General features: G+C 37.7%; 1 long non-coding RNA gene across 1 annotated transcript in view; it reads right to left on the bottom strand.

Moving 5' to 3' along the window:
* LOC112157291 overlaps positions 1-23,453 on the bottom strand; it is a 64,296-nt gene that overhangs the window by 37,099 nt on the left and 3,744 nt on the right. Inside the window, exon 2 of the long non-coding RNA XR_002921131.2 lies at positions 15,344-15,393. This is a non-coding gene — a long non-coding RNA (uncharacterized LOC112157291). The remainder of the gene's footprint in view (positions 1-15,343; positions 15,394-23,453) is intronic.

Genomic DNA, 23,453 nt, shown 5'->3' with positions numbered 1-23,453 from the left:
TAACTTGAGTGTGTTGCTGCATAGCCCTGGGACAAAAAAGACGCTTCAAACAGTCACATTCAAAACTCCACTATAGCCAAGACCAAAGAGCTGTCTTAGGACACCAGAAACAAAAGTGTTGGTAATTTTAAATTGTCCTTTAGGTATTAATGTGAGAATGTGTTATTGCGTAGCCCTATGACAGACTGGCTACCTATACCCTGTTGTCCCCAAACAATGACAGGGATAGGCTCCAGCAACATTGCGACCCAAAGTGGGATTTGATGGATGGATTGTTTGTTAGTTAGTTTGGTAATTCACACTATAAATGGGTGTAAACAAAGACATGTGCATCCCTTTTTTCCAGGTTTCAAACTTTAGTTGAATTTCTATGAAAGGAGCAAACAAACAGTCCTGACATTTTTCTACCTCTTTTATCAAATCTGTAGCAGCAGCAGAATCCTTTCCACAACATAAACAAAGTCCGTAGAGTTCCCTGTCAGCAGATTTATTTTTATTCTTAGTTTTCTTTGTGTTAAAGGAAAATAAGTTGGAATAAATGCTTCTCTTGAAATAATAAATTCTAAACAAACACATTTTAATTTTATATTTTAGTTTCTGGATTTTCTTTTTCGAGCTGGAGTTTTCTTTTAATATATTTTTACACTTTTTTTTTTAGAAGGTTGAGCCAATGTGAAACCTTGCACAGATTTGTGTCTTCTCCAAGAGTTCCTATGACACTAACACCAGCTTACAATCCTTATAGCAGCTGCCGGTCTACTCAAGTTTGACCTTCTCACAAAGTGAGTTTCTATTTGAGTGCTTCGGAGATAAAAATGCCAAAGGTTTAAGTCGGATTCATATCTTATGACATGTGTCTCAGCCTGTTCTTTAGAGGTCTGCTGCAATCGCAGAAAAGTACCAAAGTGACATGACACAGACGCAGCAGAATAACATCACTGTCACTACATTTTAATACCACAAATGAATATGTAAATTGAGTGACTGATAATGCAAAATGCTGCGAATAAATTCATCTTTCTGTCATCCCCTCGCTCTAGCACACAAACACACTAAATCAATCTGTGTCTGTGTCACCGGAGAGCTCAGGCGGCCGCGAGTCTCATCTCAGACGCAGGACAGGGGGCGTCACTGCAGGATTCTCCATTATCCATTTACTCGCCGCAGAGGCCATCGGGGCCTGTCACTTCTCATTTAGCCGGGCTGCGCTTGCACAGGACGTGAGCCATAACCATAAACACATTTCATGTTCTTTTACGTCACTCAAACTGCTTTTAAAATGCAACACTTTGCGTGATTTCCTCAACCGAAGCGATGTCAGAGTTTAGCCGGGTGACTCGTTCTGGCAGAGTCTGAACGAGTTTATTGTTATAAACTGAATCTGCACATGCAGCATGTTGTGTTTGTGTTTTTTTACCTTTTATAAATCTGGCTCTAAGCCCCGGGCTTAATTATTTTCTCTGAAGACCTTGCAGAATTGCATTTGTTGAGGACTGTTTTCAGCTGTTAATTTAAGTTCTCAGTATCGACTGAAAATAAATTGATTTCATTACAGTAAAGAACATGTCACAACGTGTCGCAGCATTATGACTTATCGATTCCACTTTATTAGTTGGACAAGATGTAGCAGAGTTGATTCGAGTTACTGCTTGACTGCATCATTAAAAGTAGACTTTCTGGCGTTTGTTAAGAACCTGTTTGAGCTTTTGGAGATTTTCCGAGAATCTTCTGGTCTCGGTGATGTTCTGATGTCGCTTCAGTCGTGCGGTGCCTTCAAGGCTGTTTTGATGTGTTTCTTTGAATTCTGCTTTGATGAGATTTCTGTTCCTTTTTTGGATGGTTTTCCTTAGAATCTCATTTTTCTTTTGCACCATTCAAAACATAATTGACTGAGTATTAATTAAAAGTGCTCATTATTTAAGAATTATTGTTTCAATTTGTTCTTTCATGTTTAAATATTTATAACAAGGTAGGGCGAGTTTTTTCTATTCCAAAAAAATAATGTCACTTGTCCTCAAAAATACAACATCTTTTTTACAGTTTTGCAAAAAAATAGAACACAGAATTTCTTTATATGTGAGATCTATTTCAAACTTTTTCATTTCTAACAAAATAAAAGTGTTTTTTTGTACTTTTGAGGTTAATCTAATGAAAACCCTGACAGCCCAACACCCTTCTCTGAGGCATACCGCCTTAAATATTATCAGAAAATAATCTGTTGTACAGGGGGCTGCAAGCTTTGATTCTACAAGATCCATTTGGTCAATTTTCTGACTGGCCAAAACTTTGCAAGAGCCACTAAGTTACTGTTTAGAATTACAAAAAAAACTCTTTATTTATGTTTTTGTGACTATTAAGCCACATATGTTTTTTAAAATGTACCTTTTAAATATTTACTTAAATAATGGAATTCTATGTTTTTTTAAGCAGCATATAGAAGTTCCTTTCAAAATAAAATACATCATGTTTCACATACGGATCCAAATTTAAGTCAAACAAGGAATTTTCCACCTTTCTTTTTTCTCCTTTTACTATCAAATTTAAATGACATCAGTGTAGATAACAATTTGTAAAACAAATCTAACAATTCTAATAATAAACCTCCATTCTGACATGTTAAAATTCTAAATCTAAATTACAACACTGAATTAACTAATAAAAATTAACTGCATTTAAAAGTGGTAAAATAACCAAGTATATTAAAATCTTTAAATATTTTAGGTAAAAAAAAGGGGGGAAAAAAAGCACAATTCGATGATAGATGCAGTGCAATGGAGCTGCAAACCATCCAGTGGATGGGATAGGCTCCAGCAACCCCTAAAAACGACTTTAGAAATTGGATTATCATTTCAAGATGTCTCCTTTTGTGTTCCCTTCCAAAGGACTTATGAAATAGCTCCCCACAGTCAGCCTAATATTTGCTGTCTTTTATTCATTGCCAACTGGAAAACAGCTGGTTAAAAATAACTCCTGCTAATGTGTTCTGTGAAGTAAGGTTTGAAGTGCTCTGAAATCCTCAGTAAAAAATCTACAGTATCTTGAACAAAGTAACACAATAGTGTTAGAGAAATGATTCCACTTCCAGCTGCAGAACAATCACGCGGCGCCTCAGGTTAATTCACAGCTTTGATGGATGCTGAATTGAAGCTCTGGTGCAAGCACAGAAGAAACGGTGGCAATTAGAAAAGCCCTGTGTGTGAGAGTTGGCTGCTGCATGCACCGCTGGGCAGAAATGAGTCTAGCAGCCCAGGCAACATAGACAGGGCTTTTACACAACATCACAGACACGCCTAAGACTCCCATTGTGCCTCTCGCTAATCCATTTCCATCCTAACAAGCTGCTGCTTTCGAACCATCCAACCACAAGCCCGTCCACCGTCTGCTGAGCTTGGTTCTGCTCCAGTCTCCTGACTCTCAGCAGCCATTTTAAGCTCTCTGTCAACACTTGTCCTCCTCTACATTTAGGATAAGCTGTTTTTGCACTGAGGTGCTGCTAATGCACTTGTATGAATGCATGCTCTCTAAATGTGTGCAGCCATTCATTTGGTTACATTTAAGGCAACTGATTAATAAAAACCCAGACGGCAGCTGCATTTCTCTGATGTCCGGAGTAAACATTTCCTTGTTTGGACTGCATGTGGATTATTTCTGCAGCCTTTAAATTATAGCCTCAGCTTGTTTGGACCTCAGGAGACTCTTTCATCAGCAGAGAAATAAACAAAAGGGAAAAATTTGCACTTACAGCTTTGACTCAACTGGGACACCGCTGAGAAATCAACAGTGGGTTTTCTTCACTAATAATTCGCCTTTCGGAGGATGTTTCCTCAGGTGAAAGCGAGTGGCCAACAAACAAAAGGAAACTAATAAAAGAGGCTAAATCCTTTAAGCGAGCGACTGTTTGAAGAACATTTCGACTAAAGCCTCCAAAGAGACACATGTTTTGCAGTTTTTGCCTACAGCTCTCTGAGGTTTTGATTGGCTGGAATAACATTTGTGCTTCTTTTTCCTTTACAAGTTATTCAAAATTCAACAAAATAATATATTTCTTTGAGCAGTTGCATTCTGCTGTAAAAATTAAAGACCTACTCCATTGAAAATTGAGTTTTTAACATGTTCTTGTGACTTTTTTTCTTACAATGGAGGATATATACTAAGAAAATTAAGATTGAAATTGCATTTTTGGATATTTCTTGATTCAAATTGTAGTGAATCAGAAGCAGTGGCTTCGGTTGCCGTGGTTTTGAATATAGAGGATGTCCGTCAGAGGTCGGGGATGACACCATTATAAAATTCGACAACTCTGATTGGACAATGCGTAAATGTCTCTGAATGGCGTTCTTCCATATCAGGCAACCGCCTAGGGTATATAAAAAGTCGGCGATTCTGCCCCACTGGTTATCAGATTTTGAGCACACATTTACAATTTTTTTTGACCATATGCCTCCAAAAAAAAAATCACAACGTTCTTTGTATTTTTCTTAGCATCAACTGTAAGTTGCCAATAATCAGGTCTCTGAGTCGCTGTGGTGCTATCAAAGCTATGACGAGTTTTGTGCAGGATCAGTCCCCGTTTGGATCCACGGTTGCCGGGATTGACCTCCAGTCACCGCCGGGCCCCCAGCCCATGTCAAAACCCTCGAAAATTCAGGTAATCAAACGGTTTTAGGGACCTTGGAGACCCTCCTATCAGTCAATAATCGCGCTGCTGCTGTCCTGCTACCCGCCTGTCACTGGACCGCCACCGCACAACCTCCAAATGTGCACGGGCGACCGCTGATTTATTAAAAAAAATTGATTAGAGGCCACGGAGTTGCATTTTTACTGCCTCCTGCTTACAAATCTCACCATGCGGCCACCGCCTGAAAAATTTACATTTAGTTCACCGCACTGTGATGCATTTTGGGATATGTGACATTAGTCCTACTCTGTTGTAATCCTTTATTTTTACCTGGTTTATCACTTTAACTACCCAACCAACATAAAATTAATGAAAATTTTCATTTTTTTGTGCTTTTCATTGCCTTAGGAGAGTAACATGCATAATTTAAGGATTTCTATATGTGTCCCACCGTTTGGTGGAGCAGACAGTTAAAGGGTTTTTATCAATAAATGACTTTCAGCTGGTACAAAATGCAGCTGCAAGACTTTTAACAGGAAGCAGTACAAAGGCTATGTTTTATCCTTTTCACATTAGTAATCCATTAATTTTAGAATTTAATTTAAAAATGTAGTTCTGCTTTCTCCATGCGTCTCTAGCTGCCTCCTTTGGTTTTCTACTTTGAGCCTAAAGACTAGTCGAGGTGACCTCACTTTTCAACAAAGTTGAGTATTTTACAAAACAGCTAGAGTCTCTCTTTTTTAAAAGTGCTTCAAGTTAATTATCTTGTTCTATTTATTGTTTTAATCTGCTTCTGTGTCTTTAACTTTGTGATTTTAGCTGTGAAAGATGCTATAAAAATAAAGTTTACTTACTGTTTAGTTGAAGTTGTGAGGGGCTGTAAGCTAGCAGGAGAGAGTGTAAACAGAGAGATGATGGGAAATGAGTGCAGGCTTGCCCCGCCCACCACTTAGAAGCAAATTTCAAATGAACACCTGCCGCTCTGCAGAAACTATGTTCTGGGAAACGACAGTTTAAAAGGATTTTTGGCTAAAAACAGCATAATAATAATAATTAAAGCTGACACAGAACGAATCAAAAGATAATTGAAAGATAATAAGTTTAACTCAATGCAAATGAGATGGTCAGATGAAGCGAAATCTGTACAAAAATAAAAGCTTCCTATTACAAAACCTCTCCCTTTCCTGACGTGTTTTTCTACCGAAGCAAAAGAGACACAGCGAGACAATATAAATACCATCCATTAAGGTTATGAGTCACCTCTTTCCTGAAATACATCTCAGCGACGGTAATGCTCCTTTCAGTCTGAAAATGTCCCCTAATCATCCGTCTTCCGTGTCGCTCCACAAAATGAAAAAGGATTTGAGGAAATTCTCTGAGATCTGGGAGCATTAGTGTGGCTCCCATTGTTGCCTGAAACTCCACACAGCTGCTTGTGTGTCTTGGAGCCCCTCGGTGTCAGTCTGTTCGGAGTCACTGCTTTCTGGCACAAAGGCAGACACAGTGAATACGAACAGAATAAACTGCAGACAATAAAAAAAAAAAAAAAAAAGAAGGCAGCACATCAATAACCGCTCGGCTTGGCTTAGCAGGGGGGCTTATTGGTTTAATTCTTAAAATACAGCAAGATGGGAGGCTGCATTAGAACAAACAACTGAAGGGGGTGTTTATCTGCAGAAGGGTGTGCTTGAAATCCAATCTACCATATTTTTCAACACGTACAGAAGGCTTAGCGCAAATATTAACACTGAATCTTTTGGGAAACAATCTGGTCATTGCCATATTGTTGCTTTCCTTTTTATTTTTCACTTTTTTTTTGCACATGAGTCAGTAAATACAGTCGAGCAGATGCTGAATGTTGCTATTGTTGTTGTGCTCTCGCAGAGATTGATTTTCAGTGGCTTCCATCCAGCAAAGCGGCACAGAAACACAGACTGGGTGGTGTTGTCATTTTTGTTACGACTCGAGCTAAACTGCGCTGACGTCTTGTAACTCGAATTTTTTTGAGCCACCTTTGACAGAATGTTCTCCTTGGAAACTCTGCTAAACATGATGCCCTCTTCACATTTACACAGATGTGATCTGTTCCTTTTGTAAGCTATTGATCATCAGAAGCACATTTGCGCACCATGAACGTGCAGGGACATCCTAGTCCTGCATCCTCTGCGATAATATGAGGCCTCTATCTTAGGCCGGAGCGCTGACGTCTATTAGATCTATAAATCATGTTAGCTGAAGGGTGGGGGATCTTCGAGGGGTGCAGCAAGAGCTCAGGGTCGTAAATCTCATTACCTGAGACTGCTGCCGATCCCCCCGCTGCCTCATCCTGTCCTCAATCTCTCCCATTATCAGCTGACCTTGACCGCCAAGACAGACATACACTCAATCAAGGGTGGAGAGAGACGGCGAGTGGGAGCGCCTTGTGACTGTGCGGCTTTTTTTGTGCCATATTTTTGAAGCATAGTATTTTTTTTTCTTATTAAAATATCCGTTTATGCCTGTCATCTGGTCATGGGGTTGATACGATTTGCCTCTTGAAAGCAAATATTAAAAGAAACAAACTGAAGCTATATATAAAATAAATTATATTTCAGGTTCAATTCTTCCTGAAGTGATAAATTTGACTTTTCCCCTTTTGAGTTGGGACTACAGCTGGATTTGGTCGGATGAGTCACGTTTGATTCTGCTGTAAATCGGCCATTAAACGCACACCTGTAAGCACATCACGGTTCATTTCAACTCTAATGATCTAACGTCCAAACACAAACCTGTGTGCGGGACACTCCAGCCTAAACAGCTCCCCATCTGTCAGAGCTGAAGGGCAAAAGGAGTTTTTCAGAGCCTCAATCTACTTGGTAGCAATTTATGCATAAAATTCCACTAAAAATAGTTATATTTAGTAAAAAAAACAAAAAAGTTATCTTAATTGAATATATTTATATTAATCTGATTCAGTTAACACACTTTAACAGTGTTACATGTTACAAAAATGTTCAGATTATTAACATTGTAGACCTTGTTCTGCTTCTCCTGGAGGGCGTTTCAGTTTGGCCACTAGGTGGAGCTCGCGCTACAGTAGTTCACGTTTTTCAAGAAGAAGAAAGAATGAGCAAAATTTTTTTCTTTTAGACCACAAATGGTTACTTTAAAAAAACATATTTCCTTGAAAGAGTTTGTAAAATGTATGCCTGTGAGTTTATAAAGATGTTTATTTAGTCTGTAATATACTGTATGTTTAGGTTGACCGAGCGTTAGCATTAGCTGTCCTATTCCCGTTAGATGTTAGCATCAAGCTAGCGTACTTTAGCTTTATGTGTTAGGTCAATCTCTATTTATTTGGATTTATTGATCTATTAAGCTTAGATCGGTTCAAATAAATTTTTAACATTTAACATGTGTTGGACTAAATTTAAGAAGTATTTATTGTTATAGTTTTATTACATTGCACTAGGCTTAGGGTGAACTAACTGAAAGGTTTTGTTACTTGGTTATCATCAAATAAATAAAAAAATTAGGATTTCTCTAATTTTTTTTTTTTTACTTTTTTGTGGTTGTTGTTGTTGTTTTGACCCCAAAATCGAAGTTTGAACCAAATTATGTGAAAAGTGAATCTTATCCTTAGTAATCAGTCAGTTGCATTGTTCATATCTTAACCGTTGACTTTTTGTGAGTTTGAAAAATAGATTGAAAGATTACTTTTCAGAGTAAGATGTTCAAAACTTCCAATTCTAATGTGCAAAAATCCTGTAGTTAAGTCTGTAATATTATGCAAAACACCACAACGCCAGAAAAGAAATTAATGATGGCATTAAGATATTTAATAATGGCGAGAATGCCGCGGCGGTGCTCTGCTGTGAGCTTCAGTGAGCTGAGTGATCACACAGACATTTGCAGTACTTTCAGAACCTCATGCTGTGTCCCAGTTCATTTCGCTTTCACTGACTTTCACACCTTGCAGGCTCAGGACAGCTTTAATGAATACAGCGGGCTTGCCTGGTGGTTTCAGTGCTAATGTGAGGTTTTCCTCTAAAATAAAAGAGAGACGTGGTGTTGAGTCTGTACGCCATCAAACAGAGGCTTAATGCAGGGTGTGGGGCTAAGATCTATCAACAAATGAGCTGCACTAAAGTCTACAAAGTAGATTACAAAAACAATGGTAAAACATTCTACTTTTACAAATTTACTGTTTTAAGCTAAATGAGAATATGAAAAAGTTGAACATAACGTTGCAACTTCTGGCATAAAATTTTTGCAGTAACTCCTACGCAAGTTTTTCTTGAAGTTTTCTTGTTAGTATTCACAGTCTTTCATGCATACATGACAGAATGAGGAAATAATAATAATTTTTCTTTCTTTTAAGACCTAAATTGCTTCTTAAATCCGACTCCTATTCACTGAAATATTCCTACACTAAAGGCTGCAGAGCTGCCATTCACAAGTGTTATAGGAGTTCAGTGCCTGAGAACACGTCGGTATAAGTAAGCAGAGAGGGATTCAAACCTATCACAGGCGGACCACTCTATCTCTGTTGCACAGCCGCCTCATCAATATAATTGTAGTAAAGGAACAGTATTCCCACTATAGCTATCTATCACACTAAACCTGATGTCGCCCTTTACGTACTTGCTTCTTTCCAATGGTGTACAGTGTTCCCTCGTGATATCACGGTTTTGCGATCTCGCTTGCAGTTCGTCACATTTACACTTTCTTGAGTAAATCTTGGATTTATTTTCCACGAAAGTTTTAAATTTGAGAGTTTAAACAAGAGAGAAAAATGTGAAAGTGTTTATGTCTGTCTGAGAAAAGTGTATAGAGTGAGGGGTTTTACATAGCCCCAAATTTATCTAAGTATCTCCCACAATAAAAGAGGAAACACTCTCGCTAGAATACTTGGGAATACCCTAGTGGCCATTAGGGTGTACTGCAAAACCAGGTATTTCATAACTCGGGCCATATTTATATATTTTTTCTCATTAAATTCAACAATAATTTAAATAAACTAGGAATAAAGAGGAATTCGAAAATTTCTGCTTCTTTCAATCTATCCTCTAGACTCACTTTATCCCGTTTTATTGAGATGCTGGAGCCTATCCACCTGCTGCTGGGCGAGAATCTTCGTCAGTCCATTGTAGGGCTTCTTACGGTGTATTTAACCACAAATAAAAATAAAATTGTAGCCAAAAGTCTTGAAGTGTCAAAAATGATTTACATTTCAATAAAAGAGAAAAAGGTGACATGCTCCACGTTGCATTTCTCCTCTAAATTCTTTTATTTAGTTTATTTGGATGGAAATTTCTTCACTAAAATGCATTTTTCTCTTCTAAACTTAGTAATTTTGTCTCTGCGTATCACATAGTTTTGTTTTTCTCATACACTCCGCTGTTGTAATGGTTCATAGAAGACTTCGGCACAATGTTTCCGCTTGGTAAAGTGTAAATTTCAGACCTGCTCACAAGACTTAGATTTACAATCAGCACAGATGCAACGAGCGCAGAGGGACGGAGATGGATGGCGGCAGCAGGGAGCCAGGCATTTTATAATAGTATACTTTCTTTTGTCAGTTGCAGCAGCATAAACTTGGCAAAACTTGGAAAAACAATGATGAAGTGCTGTCAGGTCACACTGGGTGAAATGTCTTTTTGTTGTGTAAATCAAGCCTCTGGCTGCGCCCTTCGTTTTTCCGCTGCCTGGCTGCGATCTCCTACAGCTCCGACTACCAGCACCAGCGAAACAGACATAATGAATGTTAGATTTTCAAACAGAGGCTGTCGCTGCAAGCAGCCTCCACATTTCTCTGTCTGGTGACCATTTTTCTTTCCAGCTTCTTCCTCTTTTCTTGTTTTTTGTCTTAGTTTTATTCACTACTTTGGTGCGGTGAATCAAAGCAAGAATCATTTGATAAATGACACAAAATTGCTCAATTACAAAATGAAGTCATATTTCATCATCTTTGTCCTTTTCTTCCAAACATAATTTCTTAAACTTTTTTTTTTTTTGCTTCCTGCTGCGCATTTTAATGGGCTTTTCATGCCTGGAGCATAGCCAGTGCCAGAGGGAGAACCTTCCGCTCTGTGGTATGTATATCTAGCTTTCTCAGTAACAATTCCAGTGACAACACTCTTGGAAATAACACAACCCCCACACTTTGACCACTTTGCTTTTGGGTAAGCAAATTTACTGGAATAATTTCACCAGTGCCCGGAGGACGATCCGAGAAAGTACACGGTGTCCAGCCTGAGGCACAACTCAGAGGGAGGATGACAGCTTCAGTCATGTTTGATGGGTGCAGATGAGCACAGTCATAATCAGCAGTAAAACCAGGGACTCCACACTTCAGCTTAGAACAGAACCGGACTTTCTGCCTGCCGGCACTAATAAAGAAGTGGGTTGAGATCATTAGGGCATGGATCGGACAGTCTCAGGACAACAGATCAGCATTTTTTAAAGTGTTTTTGAAAGAAGATGGAGATGTAAGACGTGTCACTTGGGGAAAAATGCTAGCAAGTCATTTTTTTTTCCAGCGAGCCCAAGTCTTTTGAGTCAAGTCTCACTGTAAAATGTTATACTTGATGGTCACAGAGGATCACTAAGGTGAATTCTTATTCCGTCAAATATTAGGTAGAAGGGGTTGTTCTGGAGATGTGGTCAACTCAATAACACTGTCCTCTATGAACCTGCATGGCTCTACAAACTGATGATTTTTGTGTCGCTAAAATCTACAAATCTTACAATATTTAGAAGTGGTAAAGTCTCTTTCTCTGTAACTGTCTATGTCTTAGTAACTGGCCTTATGGATGGATACGGGCTGTCTGTGGATGAAAAATACAAGTGTACCTAGCTACAGGTAATATGGTGGATCTAATAGACCTATTAGTGAAAACAACACATCTTCCATTTTAAATAAAATACAACTTCCCCTGGACATCCATTGGCTCTGTCGGGTCTATCCACCATTACATCCACGATGTCCTGCACTAAGTTTTAAGATTGCAGGTTTACGAAAAATGTTCATGAAATTGTTTTCTTCGGGCATGTTGCCGGGGACACACCACAGTGAACACGTAAAGGTAAGTAAGGACTCCCTGACTGTAAGAAATTAAGAAATTATCTAGTCAGAGTCGGTGACAGTTCTCATTCATCCAGGTGGCGTATAGTCTTGAGGTTGAGTCATGGCAACTGGAATAAAAAAAGTCTTCCTATGAAACATTTCGCTGCTTATTCAAGTGGCTTTGCCAACCGTGATTGATGATGGTGATTTACTAAAGACTAGAATGCGACGTCACGGCACCAACGACTTCACTACGTCATAATACTTCACAATACACTTACCAGATGCAGGAGATTGTATCTTCCATTTTCTTGAGATGCCTTACAAGCCTCAAGTGAACTGCGCTCCCTTTAAGATACATACTCTCTACGACCCTCCAAAACGAACCCAAAGACCTGCAACCCAACCCCCGAACAGGTGCATGTGGCTAAGGCCTTAAAGAGTAACCAAACAGGGAAGTTGGAGGCTGACTCCACCCACAGCCGAAATTTGAAAATTCAGGAATAGGGGTGGAGCTGGGGAACAGGGCTGTTATCATTACTGGAGCTGCAGATCATGACGTGAGACTTAAAATGGTTTGACCAATCACGAAATTCAAATATAATACCTCGATTCAACCTGTAGGGGGCAGCACACAGGCGATTTTTGACTCAGTTATCAAGAATTAAACAAGTTTATTTTAATTTGTCAAAAATGTGGGAATTAAGTAACATGCAGCACTTTAAAAGCCCCATTTATAGAAGTCAACAGCCAAAAAAAGTTGATTAAGGCTTTAGTTACCCTTTAATTTCCATTAATGTGTTGACTCTGACTTAGTATCCTGTGTGCTATCTTGTGGGGTCAAGATGACCCCATTCAAGCATTGCCATATCATCCCTTCCACTGAGGACAAAGGTGGACCGGATTTCATGTCTGCCAGTGGAGATAAAAAAAAAAAAAAAAAAAAAAAACAATAAAAAATGTCTTGTGGGTTCTTGATGATCCCACTCACATCGTTGATGTGCCTTGGATACCACAAGGGGTAGACTTTTTTTCCGTTTTTGTGAGATATTTTGGAAAAATTACTAATACTGTATAGATAAGCCGCACAACACCACACTTACAATCAACTTTTCTGTTAAATGACTTTGATGACTAGCCCTGTTGAGTTTTTTCCCTCATTCTAACTTCACCTTCTTTGGTCTGCTGGCTCTGAAACACGCCAGGATTCACTTGCAAGTAAACAAAAAACCCCTTGTTTTAACATAAACGTGAGTTTCCTGCTTAGTCCACAGATACATTTTCACACATGTCAAACATTAAGGTGTTTGAAGATTTGGTGTGGACCAAACAGCTCAGTGTGAAAGTGAACTCAAGTGTGACTTGAGTTCACGCCAGACGTCCAAGCGCACAGCTAGTGCACACAATATTCAATTTATTCAAGAAAAAAAAGCTACAATCAGAGAGCTCCTTCATAGATTGAGCCTCCCGTGGAGTTCTTTCACTCTGCCAGTCAATCTGCTCTAAAGTGAGAGGAACTCGAGTATTAGAGAAAAGAAAACTCCCAGTCGTTGCTGGGTTTCAGTCTACGAAGCCTGATGTGTTCAAACATACAAAGAAGCAACTGAGTGAACAATGCTGTCAGGGGTTTGATGTGTGTTTGTGTGTGGGAGGGTGGTTCTGTAAAATGTATGCAGTCAGTTGCAATATTGATAACATCAAGCTATCATCTTTCTGTTTACTCTCCGTGTTACTCTGTCACACGCCGACACACACAGACACACTGCGAGTGTCCTTCTCTGCTCTGATACACTCTCAGGACCACCTCAGGATGGCACATCGCAGGTTTGTTTTTCCTGTATCTGCTCCATCAGAGGGTAGCGGGCCTCATTAGAGTGCGGGGGCCATGTTCGGTCCCCGGGCGCCGCAACCCATCCGACCAACCTCCAGTAACCCCTAGGGCACTGAACCACAAACACAACAAATCACTGAAACAAAAAATCCCTAATGCTGGAATCTTTACACTTCAAAAACACAATTATGCTAATGCCAGGAATCATTTGCCATTCCAGCTCTGATTTAATGCGGCCTTTTAGTGGAGAAAGCTAATTAGAGGCTTTAATTAACATGTGCGACACAAACTGGGGAGAAGTGTGAAGGAGTCTGTCGATCACGGAGGAGCTGAGCGAGGGCGATGGAACGGCGAGGAAGGGAAGTCTGAAAGCAATGCAAATGAGGCGAGGGTGCGCCACAGGAAGGCGTGGATCTCCGCTGCTACATCGATTTCTGTAAATATATCCATGACCCCGTAGACGGAGTGGAGTCATCTCATTAACACAGGCTGGAAGATGTCAGCCGCGAGGGCTGGCGCTGACACGATCTCAGCGAAGGTGCCATCATTAAAACTGTGACCAAAAAAAAAAAAAAAACAGGACTTAAGTCCGTGTTGTGTAACACTGATATTTCACACCACTCACATCATCCTCTTCTGTAGAACCCCCTAAAAGGAGGATGATCTCAGTACACAGCTTGAAATTCACCGCAGCTCTTTGGAAAATCTGCTCAGAGTTATTTCGTTCTCTCAGTCTGGGCCTGCTTCTGCGAATTAAAAAAGCAACATGTAGCCAAAAGTCATTTTATTTGCAGTCAGGCCGATAATCTCTAGCTTGTTGCAGCAGTGCTGGGCTGCAGAATATAAGCTGGAAGTGGGACATTAAGAGAACGCTGCTATCAACAACTCAGCTTTTTATGCTGTTCTTATTTGCATGTTCTGCTGCAATTCACTTTAATAACCAGTGTGAAGATACTTCAAGGCTTTATTCATTTTCAATTCTTTATTTTATGGATTAAAGTGCTTTTAACATTTAAAGTGGATTTTTTTTTTTTTTTTTCTTGAGGGGGATTTTCATTAAAACACATTAAACAGGCAGCTGGCTGGGGTGCAATTTCTTACGCTTGATCCACTGAACAATGCTTGAGCTCACACCGCTTCCTCTTGATTAGTAGTTTGCAATTTCCTCTGCAGTTTCTTTGTCATATTTGCCATTTCGTGCTTTTGTGTTCACGCAGAGCTTTAATTTACTGTAATGGATTTCGCACAGATTCAATCAGGAAAGTTTTCATTTTGATCACAGTTTGTTTTTTTTTTTCTTAAATGCAAGATATGTTGATATGGATTCCATGTGGGCAGCACTGCTCATTATGCTTTATGTATTCCGTGAAACTGCAAACCTTGCGAAAGCGATGTAATGCAGGAGACGGATATTGTTCGCGCAGTCTTTGTGTCTCTGAAGACTGAAGTCACTTTCCTTGTACTTTGCCGAAGCTCTGTGTGTACTCGGCTGACAAAATGAATTCAGTGCTGTATGGGCACAAAAGGTTTTCCTCTTGGGAGAGAATCCAGCTCTGAAAGAGCAAAGTGAAATGTGCAGCATCTTTGATGATTTCAGATGCTGCTTTAAAATTCATAGAAAAGCAGTTCTACAAACTCTTCAACTATTGATGTTTCAGATTCTCCTCAGTCAGTTTATATCCAAGTTAGTAACAGGTAAATGTACCATTAATATTAATGTTTTTCTGCCCTGCAAACAAGCCATGAAATTGTGCGTCCACTTTTTTTTAATATACTGTCTATTCTTTTTTTTTCATTGATCTTTGCTATGAGTTTCTAAAGTGAGAATAAGAAAAGTCAGACTCACCTGAGCTCTAAGGGTGGCCAGTCTTCAGCTGTACATCATGTTCTCTTGAGCTGCAAAAAACACAATTTTACTCTTTGTAGAAATACAAAAAAAGATCGTTCATCCATTTATTTTCACATTTTTATAGAGTTTTCTTTGAACTCCTTAAGATCCACTCTGAGGAAAATGGTGTTTTTACATGTTCTTGAGACATTTTTCTCATGATGAAAGACACATATAAAGAATAAATGGCATTTCTGAGTATTTCTTTATTCAAATTGTTGTGAATTAGGAGCAAACGGGAAAATGGCGTTTAAAAAAGATTGTCGGTGGGACGTAGAAGAAACTACTAGATCTATGTACTATATATCTACGATTTCCTCATCTGGGCTGGTATTTAATTTAGTTGCAGCAGTAACATTAGATTGGGGCTGTAAGCTAGCAGGAGAGCGTGTAAACAGATGGATGATGGGAAGGGGGGGAGGGCTCATAGTCTCACTCTAAACTCAGAGGTAAATTTCTAATGAACTCCTGCTGCTCTGCAGAAACTTCTTAAAAACAAGTTTTTTTTTCTTTTTGACAAAATCTGTCATAATTATAATTTAAAGACAACTTGGATCCATTTTAAAATAGGTTATAAGAAGATTGGAGTGAAACTTTACCAACTAGTGCATGAAGCTGCTGCAGATCATGTCCCTTTGAATCATTCATGTTGATTTACTTAATTGGAAAATGACAGGAATTTGTTTTTTAATTATGAAAACTATAACTTTACCCTCTATTTTGACCATACTTGAGCCGTACTAAGCAGTGTGTTGAATCGGACATTTGATTTGGTAATTAGTGAATATGTCCGTATTTGTGAATATTAGGGATGTATATTACAAGAACCTGGAGATACGTAAACCGGTAGTGCTGCCACAAACGATTATTACAATAGTCGACTAATCACCGATTATTTTTTTCCGATTAATCTTAACCATCCTTATATTTTAACTAACTAAAACTAGATATATAGCATTACCTCTGATAATGCAAGTGTGAATGCTGTTAGCTGAATTTGGCCGCTAAAGATGCTAGCGCTGATAGCAGAAGATACTGAAGTTGGTGGTTGAAATGGCTGAAGCTAATAGCTTAAAACACTGAAGCTGATAGCCTGCTAAAATATTACCTAAATGCTAAATTAGCCTAAAAAAACAGAAAAAAAGCCTAAAGTAGCCTAAACAGCTAACATGTAGCTGAAATATAAGCTAAACTCCTAATTAGCCTAAAACTGAAAAAAATCCTAAATTAGTCAAAATAGCTAGCACGTTGCTGAAATATTGGCTAAACTCCAAATTAGCCTAAAAAAATGGGAAAAAAAACTTAAATTAGCCCAAACCGCTAGCATGTAGCTTAAATATTAGCTAAACTCCAAATTAGGCTAAAATACTGAAGAATCCTAAATTAGCTATAGCTAGCATGTAGCTGAAATATTAGCTAAACTCCAAATTAGCCTAAAATACTGAAGAATTCTAAATTAGCTATAGCTAGCATGAAATATTAAACTCCAAAATAGCCTTAAAACGTTAATAAATGCCAAAATTGTCCAAAAAGCTAGCACAATGCCATTATACTTTACAGTATATACATTATACTTTCATCTTTACTGCACTCTGACTCTATATAATATAAGGTAACGATTAATCGACTATTAAATTAGTCGCCAACTATTTTAATGGTCGATTAGTTGTCGATTAGTCGACTAATCGTGGCAGCCCTATAAACCGGTACGATACATTTCTCAATACATGTCCCACAATACAATATATATCATGATATATCCAAATACTGTACCAGAACAATTTTTAACTATTTTTAGGAGCATAACTTAGAAAAAACTCTACTTTTGGTTTACCTATTGTAATAAAATGATGAAATTCCTACATTTTTAATGATCACAACATTAGGCACTGCAACTGTATACTGAGTTTTAGTTTGGTACCCATTTTAAATCGATACAAGTATCACCAAATGAAATGAAAAAATCATTAAATATTTTTTTTATCTCTAATAAATATGTAAATAGGTTGAAGAAACTCCAATAATTCAAGTTTAGGTTCTGGTTGAAAGCAAAACTGAACATATTTCACTTTATCTCTTATATTTTTATGTTTTTCTCCTTATTTTGTTGGTTTGAATTAAAAAAATAAACCCTTGCCTCTATCTGCTAATGTTTTTGGCATTCTAGAGCAAATTTTACTCTTCAATGAGGAAGCGAAAACACAAAAGAAATGCTTATTTACTGCATGTTTTCCCAGGCTGAGTCAAATTGTGATAAAGTAAAGCCCTGCAAACATCTGTGCTCAATAGATATAATAAAGTTCGAACGTTCCCCATTTTGCGGTTTTTGCTCCTGACAATGATTGCTGTAATGCGACTAATGAGAGTTTAAATTGAGTTAGAATGATTTGGCTGGTTTTAATGAAACGTGAAGACATCTTCAATCACTGTCTGAGGGCTGAATGAACAATTTGAGATAAAGCATCATCTGCAGGGTTTGTCCCTGTGTTGCTGTTTAATGGATATTGTCATTGAATCAGCGGGAGACACATCTGCATTCATAAAAATTCAAACAAGGTGCTCTTGTGTAAATGCTCACCTGAATTACAATGCGACGTTCAGATTGTCTGCTTCACTGTCAAGGTCGGCGACTATTAAGGAGTCAGAAATTGTGTTTGTCTGAAGCAGGAGGTTGTGTGTTTTTTTTGTAATATAGGGATGACATGTCTAATGTAAAGCTACGTTCACACAAGACTCATCAACATGTGTTTAAGTGGCTACTTCTAATAAAAAAGTACGTGGATGCTCATAAATGCACATTAAGGGCGCCTGAGTACAAAACTCTTGGGTTAAAGTCAGTTCTTGAACTCTACGTTCAATAAAAATTAGCCAATAAAACTAATTTTGTACTGATGTATGGATAGCATCCTTTTCCAAAAATGGAAGTGGCAACTGTTTAAAAATGGATTAAAGAGAAGAATTTAATGATTAAACACATAGAGCAATTATTAATGTGTCGTTTATGACCATGTTTACAATAGTTGGTGCGTCACAACCAATTTTAGAGCCCCTGATTGGTCACATGTTGCCGCGTTAAGCGCGAAAAAGTTGAAGCGATTGAACTTTACGCCCACGATTAATTAACGCCCAATTTTTACGTTGATCCCACGACTGAACCTAGAAACGTAAAGCGCAATCGTGAGTCCAAAATTCTAGTCGTATAAACTTTTAAATCGATGTCCCTTTAGAGTGCGTTCTTGAACACATGTGGCACATGTAGCGTTAGGGCTTTCAGTGGCTTTAATAAAACTGTATTTTAAAAACATACAGAAACAGTGACAGACTTGGCGCCGGGCGGACAAACACTTGGGACCCTCTGCAGCCGTTATATTTATAAATTTTTTTTCTAAATCTGATTAACTTCTTTACTGGTCCACTTTTATACAGCATCTATATCAATAATACAAATGTTTTGATTGGCTTTTAAAACCGAAAATCCAATTTAAATGATAAATGAATAGTTTTTTTATAGGCATCATTTTTAATTGAAAAAAAAAAAACATTGAATTTATTGAATTGAGACTAATTATTTAAAGGAGGGTCTTCTCTTTTCTATAATAATCAGGTGTTACTTTAGAAGACAAATAATTAAAAATACTGATGAAACAAAACCATTTACTATAGAGTGGTGTCAATAAAAAAAATAAAAAATATTTTCAAAATGGCAATTTTTTGCCTTCTTTTGGCCTTTCTTCTCCTTTTTTACCTTTTCTCTCATTATTGACTTTTTTCTTTTTGATTCTGTTCTTTTTTCTGATCTTCTTGCACATTAGTTTTGTTGTTTTTTGACTTAAATTGTTAGAATTTTGTATTACGTTTTGCTCAAATGGCTTGATTTTATTATTGATTTATTCCCCATACGATCCTCTGTTGTTCCACTTTTATCACTCAACAATTAAACCAGTGCAGTCACAAAAAAAAAAAACATAAACTTTTCTAACCAAATCAATAAGAGAAAAAGGAAATTATGATTTTCACTTATTAAGAAAGTTTCTTTTTATTGATCCCATCCGATTCAACCAGAACAGAAAGGATCAGTTGGAAGCCTGTATCTAAAAGCAAAAAGAAGCTAAAGAAAGGGCAGTAAACACGGCAAATTCTCATTCTGTCAGTGATCAGTATTTCAGGCTGCTCATGAAGAAATCAATATAATGCAAAAAGATGGAGTGGAGGGGGGTGGGGGGAGAAAAACCTAATGGAAGCGTAGCTGAGGCTGGCATCAGAGGGGCCTTTATAGTGAACTTGATTAAAAGAAAATTGCTTTCAAGTGCTCTCAGCAGGCTGGGAGGTTGAGTGGAGGTTGTGCTCTTGTGGGGTTCAGGGTGAAGAAACAAGATGAAGAAATGCTTTGAAACTGCCTGAGGACAAAGAATGTGGAGGCACCGGCGATATGGCGGCGCAATATCATCACTCTCAATACATTTTCATTTACATGCCACATCTGTGACCGCTGGGATCAGACTCATCCATAAATGCATTCTTTCTCAACAATAAAAGGAGCTTTACCTTGCTCCGTCCGTTCATACGTGTATACAAATGTAGAATAACAGTTTTGACTTGTTAAATCCGACAGGATTTAGTAATTCCTGTAATATATTCCATCTCAAATTCAAAATGACATTAGCAGATGAAACACTGTCCCTGATTTCCATGAAGCCTTCAGCTAATTGACTTTTAAAGAGCAGAAGACTTTTAACTTGCTTTTAAAGTTGCCTGACTGGTGAAAACCCTCTTGAAAATCCATCACGGCGTAAGATTGAATTTTTTTTTCTTTTTGAAGCACTATCTAGAAATTAAATTTGCATTTGATTTGATTTAAATGCATTTATTCATCCCAGCGCTCATTAAAACATATCATCAGTCTAGTCATGTATGAAGGCAGTGGGGGCAACAAAGGGGGCGATGACGCACGGATGTAGCGGAGTGGCGACACCGGTGGAACGCTGCAGCAGGTGGATTAGCTCAACTACACTCTTATTCAGTTTGAGTCTTTAAGGCTTAACAAAAACTTCAAAACTTTATTCTATATTTTTGACATTTTTTATTATATATTTAAAAAAGATTTAAAAAAAAACAAGAAAAAGGGAAAAAAAAGTTTTTTATTTGAGTGTAGAAATCTCTAATGAGGTTTAAACATTGTGTATCGACATAAATTTTTTTAAAATAAAAGCTCTGAACAGAGATATTGTGTTAAATTTTTTAAACTTTTCCCAAAATTTGGTTTATAAATGAGCTCTTTGAAGTTTTTATGTTCATGTTAACCCTTATTTGCTTAATTTTTAACTTGAGAACTTATTCCGATAAAGTAAAAAATGCTGAATTCTTAGTTTTTGATTTAAAAAATATTTTTGTCAAAACCTATATATGATCTGTGGACATGTTTTTGGGCTGTATGTTTACTCAAAAAACAATTTGCATTCATGTATTGGTTTTATCTGAGTTGGAAAAGGCTAAAACAGCAACAGGATGTGCTTTTAATTTGAAAATCTCTCTAATTTAAGATTATTTGCGAGTTTGTTTCCACTGGTTTTTCTTTTCTCCTTGCAGGGAACACTTTAGATGGTACTTGATTAAAGGAAAAAGAAAATTTCTTCTCTTTCTAATTATTTCGATACTGTAAAATCTTTTGATTTTTTTTATTGATGAAAGGAGCAGGTGCATTGTGATGCCCTAGTTTATACTATAATGCATTAGATAAAGTGTTAGATGTGTTTTTCTTGACATAAACCAAGAAAAGGAACAATTGAAATCGAATTCAAAACTTTTTTTGTACTTAAATGCAGAAATCTCTAAGTATTTTTCGTTTTAATAAAATAAGAAAAGTGTACCTTTCAGGTAAATCTGTGCAAAAAAGAAAAAAAAAGCCTAGACACCAACATCTGCCTCAAATTTAGTTATATTTAGATTTTTCTTTACTTTTTTTTTTTCTTTTTTAAATAAAAAATGCGTTAAAAAAGGATCTTTGCAGCTTTTTTGTGTTATTATCCACGAGAGAACTTTTTCTGAAAAATAGTAAATATTACATTTTGAATTAAAAATAATACTTTTGCACATCCTATTTTAGCTCCATGGACATGTTTTGGGGGCTCGAGTGTCCTTGAAAACATCTACATAAACCTATTAGGTTCATCTGGATGGAAAAGTTTTTTACAGCAACAGGATGTAGTTTTAATTTGAAAATCTCCAATAGTAAATTTTTCAGTGGCAGCCATGAGTTGATTTCCTGATCAAAAGATGAATTCTAATAAACTCTTTTTTTGCATAGAGGGAACACCAGACTGTCCTTGATTAAAGGAAAATTGAATTTTTCTCTGGTTTTTGGTCTAATTACTTCGATATTGCAAAATCTATTGATTTATTTTATTATAAAAATGAAAGGGCAGTTAAAGCTTGTAGCGAGATGCTGTAATTCATAATGTAGTACATTTGACAAAGTGTAAAACATTTTTTAACATATTGTGATTGCTTCCAATTTCTAAAAAAAAAAATTGCAGATTTAAGCTTGTGACCCAAAAAAAAAAAAATTTTTAGACACATATTTAATGGAAATAGACATATTTTAGAATCAATAGGTAGCAGACGGAAAAAAAACACAAACTTTGGTAAAATATTTAAAAAAAGGAATGAAAAAAGTGCAGAAGCACAGCCAATTTGACATTACAGAAGGGCACAAATTAAGTTCAAAGTGAAAAAAAAATCCAACAGCAACTGAAGATGACTTAAAAAACAAAGTAGGAAAACAATCTGCATCAAAGACAGATGCTAAAGAAAGCGGATGCAAATGAAAACATGACTGCAGGAAATCTATGATAATGCAAGGCCAAACAACTCAAAGAGATGCAAAAGGGAATGCAAAATGAAAGCGAAGACTCCAAAACACTCCACATAGAGAAAAGTGCGCTCAGCATCAGACACGAGCTGCACGGAAGAAGAGAATAAGTGCTGCAGAATGGGGATGTAAACAAGGTCAGAGAGGAAGAACAGATGAGAGACTGAACACTGAACGTACGCTCTGGGAGGGAATCATGAGAGTGGGATGTGCTGGTCCAAAATATATATATATATTTTTGATTTTTATTTCAACATACAAGACTTTTCTATGGGTGTTTAATTCTTCTCCCAGAGTAGGAAATTAAAAAATTGTTTAAGTGAGTCTCTTTGTGCTAAAAATCACAGCTTGTGCTTTAATTTGAAAAGATTCGGTGGAGCAGCTGTTGCAAGAAACAGCTGGGAGTAAATACAGCAGGAGGAGAGAACCAGTGACGGATCAGTTGTTCCTCAAGCCTTTCGGTTTATTTTCAATCAGCAAAAATGGGTTTTTATTGGATTTCGAAATGGAATTTTGCCTTAGACTCCGGCAAATAATAAAAATTCAACTTTTTACTTGGAAAAAATCATGCTACACCAAACCAACTTGATCATTCATTTTTCAACCTCTCTCTTAACAGTTAGCTCAGTGGCCTTGTGGGAGAGTGTCTGCACTTAGGCTGGAAGGCTGTGAGTTCAAATCCAAGCATGTTTCTGAGTGCATCTGAGTCTGCAGCTCACCACTCACCCATGGAATGGGTCAAATTTCAACTATATTTCTGGTTTTGTGAGACTTTAAGCATTTTTTTGTCACCTCTAAACATTCCCTAATCTGCTCAATACATCCCTCTGCCTTGTCGTGTCAACAGAACATGTAGCCCACGGACACACAAAGACGTGATGGGACACTTTGGTGACCGCACTCTGAAGGGTGAAATCGCCAAACTCATCCCGCGAGATCGATAGCGGCTATGACAACAGCCTCCTCGTCACAGGCTGCGGAACAAGCCGCTGTGAAGGTCTGAGAATGGAAGATAGGCCCGGAGGGGAGGCAAGATTTATGACCCCAAGTCGAGATGGAGGCAGTTTTGCCCACAAGCCTTAGCAGCCTTCCTGCCACATCCGTCTCCCTGCCTGCCTCACTTCTCCTTTCTCTGTTGCTGTAAAAGCCTCAGATGGGAGCTGAGACTGTCATGTAAAAACAATGTCATCTTTTGATTTT

Source organism: Oryzias melastigma, linkage group LG23 (genome assembly GCF_002922805.2).
Source record: "Oryzias melastigma strain HK-1 linkage group LG23, ASM292280v2, whole genome shotgun sequence".
Taxonomy (NCBI): domain Eukaryota; kingdom Metazoa; phylum Chordata; class Actinopteri; order Beloniformes; family Adrianichthyidae; genus Oryzias; species Oryzias melastigma.
Note: the sequence above shows the minus strand (reverse complement) of the source record. Positions and strands in the feature narration are given on the sequence as shown.